The 4,997-nt window shown below is 34.3% G+C and overlaps 1 non-coding gene across 1 annotated transcript; it reads left to right on the forward strand.

Moving 5' to 3' along the window:
* Positions 1-3,381: 3,381 nt before the first annotated feature.
* On the forward strand, positions 3,382-3,484 carry LOC145277335 (U6 spliceosomal RNA). The gene has a single exon (XR_013868137.1). It is a non-coding gene; the product is annotated as a U6 spliceosomal RNA (small nuclear RNA).
* The last annotated feature ends 1,513 nt before the right edge of the window (positions 3,485-4,997 follow it).

Below are 4,997 nucleotides of genomic sequence, written 5' to 3' on the forward strand. Positions count from 1 at the left end.
ATATATATATTCTATCTAGACGCTCGGCTTTGTTCAGTTGTACAATACGCTTAAAATTAGTATTTTAATTTACACAGATTGCGTATGTATTAATATAGAATCAATCCTCTTTTTGTTATTATGTATTACAAGGAATAAATTGTCCAGTTTACTTATTCGCAAAAAAATAAAATAATGTCGTTCATCAAATTTCGTCTGTGTTTACAGCAGCTGATATTTGGGCTTGACGATGAATGCCCTAGAAAAAGGCACGTCTGGTTAGTTTTAAAATATGTAAACGAAAGAAATGATTTGCGGCGATTTAAAATGCTACCTCTTCTTTTAGCGTAAAATGAACTCATTAATATAAAAAAACAAATAAAATGGCGAGGTACACGTTTGTTTGAACAGGGTATCATGCAATCTGGAGTTGAATACTCTTCCACTGAGCTATATTTCCAGATGACAATAATTCCATTTTATTTAAGAAGAAATGATTTGCTGATATTTTATTATCTCCTTTTCCGGTGTAACGTCAAATATTCCTGCCAATATATATTTATAAGAAAGTAAGACTATTCTTAGAATAGGATTTTTTCGATTTTCATTACTCATCGGATGAATTTCTGTAAAAAATATATATATCTAAGGACACTGCAAGACATATAAATCAGGTTTTGGGTGAAATTTGCAAAAGATAGGCTCAGCTGTTTCAAAGACTGTGATGAAGAAACTCTCTTTCACACACACACAACGTATAATATAATAGTACCTATTTACTATGCCTCTCCACGGGATGGAGTTAGACACCAGGGTCATTTTTTAACGTGGAGAAAAGGTACAAAAATAAACATTGTCTCAGTCGTGAAGGATTTCTCCTCCACCGAAAGAGAACAAGAAATAGAAGTGCAGCATCTGAAGAACAGATGGTATTTATTTGCTCCCCCACCGAGCAAATTAGGCACAAGGCCGATTTTTAATGTGAGGAGTGAAGGGAGGGAGAAGGGGAAAAGGGGACCAGCTCCCGAGAGGTGGGAAATGGCGCTGGTTAATGGTCAGGCATGTGGGGTTGCCCCCACATCTGGTCTTTGCTAGTCATAGCTAGTCATAGCTTGCAGTATCTGCCGGAACAGATGGTATTTATTTGCACCCCCACTGAGCAAATTAGGCACAAGGCCGTTTTTAATGTGAGGTAAAAACCAGCTCCCCTAAAAGTAGGCAAAAAGGGGGCACTCTGGTTACCAAAAATAATAATTGTCCCAGTATAGAGGGTTTCCCCTCCATTGACTGGTACAAATTATCTTAAGTGCAGCATCTGCCGGAACAGATGGTATTTATTTGCTCCCCCACCGAGCAAATTAGGCACAAGGCCAATTTTTAATGTGAGCAGTGAAGGGAGGGGGAAGGGAAAAAGGGGGCCAGCTCCCGAGAGGTGGGAAATGGGAGCTGGTTAAAGGTCAGGCATGTGGGGTTGCCCCCACATCTGGTCTTTGCTAGTCATAGCTAGTCATAGCTAGTCATAGCTTGCAGTATCTGCCGGAACAGATACTACACTTTGATGGTATTTATTTGCTCCCCCACCGAGCAAATTAGGCACAAGGCCGATTTTTAATGTGAGGAGTGAAGGGAGGGGGAAGGGGAAAAGGGGACCAGCTCCCGAGAGGTGGGAAATGGGAGCTGGTTAATGGTCAGGCATGTGGGGTTGCCCCCACATCTGGTCTTTGCTAGTCATAGCTAGTCATAGCTTGCAGCATCTGCCGGAACAGATGGTATTTATTTGCTCCCCCACTGAGCAAATTAGGCACAAGGCCGTTTTTAATGTGAGGTAAAAACCAGCTCCCCTAAAAGTAGGCAAAAAAGGGGCACTCTGGTTACCAAAAATAATAATTGTCCCAGTATAGAGGGTTTCCCCTCCATTGACTGGCACAAACCATCTCAAGTGCAGCATCTGCCGGAACAGATACTACACTTTGATCTTGACCAAAAGGCCAATGAAGTATATCATAAGTAAGATTGTCAACATCATGAAATTGGGAATATAGACTTTTGTCGTTCGTTTATATATATATATATATATATATATATATATATATATATATATATATATATATATATACGGCTAAAAGAAGTGTACAAATGAATCCTTTAACAAAATTTTTAATTAATTGGTAGTGTTCCTAGAATTCGGTCAACAATTACCCTGGCGTACGATTGTTTCAGGGACTATATTTCTATTTTTCTATCTGCATTTCAGATCATTGTTAGCGCATTCTATCAAGGTTACAAAGAGGGGTTTAATGAGAACATCAACATGTTACATTTTTTAGAAGGATTTCATATTTACACTTTAAAAGACAGTGACGTATATTCAACACACCTGCATCAGTTCTACTAACTACCAAAGTGATCATATTATTATTATTAATAATAATAATAATAATAATAATAATAATAACGATTAAAACTATTACAATATTCGAAGTAGTTATGATAATTTCCACGATAGTGGTAATTATAATAGTTACTAAATGAAAACTAAGCTAATTATAGGAATTAACTGAATAATAATAATAATAATAATATTAATAATAATAATAATAATAATAATAAACGGGACCTGTGGAAATTCCACAGCGGACTCTTTCGTGTGTAATATATTGATGTGGGAATTTTGTGGATGTTCAGCTTAAATGGAGACGTCCTGATATTATTGTAAGTTTTTTGTTGAAACTGCAAAAGTATTTATGTAAGCTAGCAGGAGTCCCGGCGTAGCTCGCACGTAAAAATACTCTTAAATATGATATTTTAATTTATACAGATTTCGTGTATATTATTATAGTGTCAGTTTCTACCGATTCATATAAAATGTTCAGTTGTTATATAAAAAATAAATTAAATATATATATATATATATATATATATATATATATATATATATATATATATATATATATATGACTTGGGTGCATCAACTTGAATCGAAATGGAAACCAAAACTTATGAAAGAATATATAACTTGAGTTTTTTCAGCTAGAGTTGAAACCAAAACCAAAGCATATGAATATTCTTGTTAAAATTATTTATCACAAAAATAGATGACTTAGTGCGATCAGTTATAATCAAAACTAAGACCAAAACTTATGAAAAAGTATTGGTAAAATTATTTATTACAAGTAATAGAAAGTCATAACAATTAAACGTCACTCACTTGGAAGAAAAAAGATGTAAGTGTTACAAACAAAATAACACACACGCTATCGTATTAATATATAGATAATAATAATAATAATAATAATAATAATAATAATAATAATAATAACAACAATAATAATAATAATAATAATAATCATAATAATAATCATAATAATAATAATAATAATAATAATAATAATAATAATAATTATACTTTGGCAGTACATATACTAAAATTGGAATGACATAGAGAAGATTAACATGGTCCCTGCGCAAGGATAACACGCAAATTCGTGAAGCGTTCCATCTATTTCATGATGCCAACAGCCGAAAGCGGTCAAGGATGATGGAAAGACAGAGGAGAGAGCACTGACCAGACCTCCGATCGACAAGTGCGAAGAGAACTGAGACCTTGGAAAGGCTTATTATTATTATTATAGTGGAGACCAATGGCTGCTGCTAGCGAGAAATCGATGGTAAGCGATTGTTGCGATAATGCAAATTCATTTGCAGATATTATCAGAAGAGGCGAAGAGTACTGGAAAACTGGGGAAACTTGGTGACGCTCAGCTTCTTGAAAACATCACAGGCTATTCTCAAGGAGAGATCCCTTATGACCTATGTGAAAGCTCCATGTTAGCCAATAATAATAATAATAATAATAATAATAATAATAATAATAATAATAATAATAATAATAATAGAAATCATCCTAAAAACTTTGGAAAAAGTATAGGATTAATTGAAATCAAAGGGTTGGTTGAGAAGATACAATGGATAACAATAATGGAAAACGACAATTAATGAAAAGTTGTGAATACAGAGACTAATGCACATAATCCATAGGCTAATGAACATTAGTTACAAGCGCTAGCCAGACAAATAGAAACTTCTAGAGAAGTAAAAAAACAAAAACAAAAAAAAAAACACCAAATGGCATCAAGAAAACTGAAACTGTATAATTTTAATATATCACTGCCGAAATAAAATTGTCGGGATAAACTGGCAACACACCAAATAGTCGAAGAGGGTAAATTAAGATTGAAAGACTCAGGAGAGAAAGCACTGGCCAGACGTTCACTTTATGAGTTCAAAGTTGATTGAGACCTTAGGGAAGCTTATTGTCACCCAAATTCTAGTGAAGACTACTGGACGCTGCCAAACAGAAATTAATGGTAAAAAGATGTTGCGATAACACGAATTCGTTTGCAAAGTTTATCAAAGGAGGTAGACAGTATTAGAAATCTGGATAAACTTGTCACCTAGACTTGAGAGAACACCTCAGATTAATTTGAGATAAATCTTTGATGATGGTCCGTGTGAAAATTTCTAATGAGTAATAATAATGATAATAATAATGATAATAATAATGATAATAATAATAATAATGATAATAATAATAATGATAATAATAATAATTGTACTAAGACAGCAGAAACAACAATCAGTGACAATACGATGACATATATATGTGTGTGTGTGGGGGGGGTGCGTGTGTGTGTGTGTCTGTGTAAGAATTCTTGTCATGTTTTGTATTTAGGCATGGAACCGATTTTAAAATTATTCTTGAAAATCTGATCTTAACACATGTCACCTTCCGTGTCCTCTGGTATTAGGAAACATTTTCAGACCGACTGCAGCGTTGACAAGCCACTTGACCGGGGGTATTTCTGTCAAAAGTTATCGCATAAAAGTTTTCAGGGCATTTTTACTTTTCGAGTAACGTTTGATCGTGATCAAACAAAAATATGTCGAATCATCGACTCGCTCGCATTCCACCCGCTGCAGAAAATACTCCCTCTTAATACGAGTTGTGCAACTTTTAA

This window comes from Euprymna scolopes, chromosome 5, assembly GCF_053919585.1.
Source record: "Euprymna scolopes isolate OS-2025 chromosome 5, ASM5391958v1, whole genome shotgun sequence".
In the NCBI taxonomy this organism is placed as follows: domain Eukaryota; kingdom Metazoa; phylum Mollusca; class Cephalopoda; order Sepiida; family Sepiolidae; genus Euprymna; species Euprymna scolopes.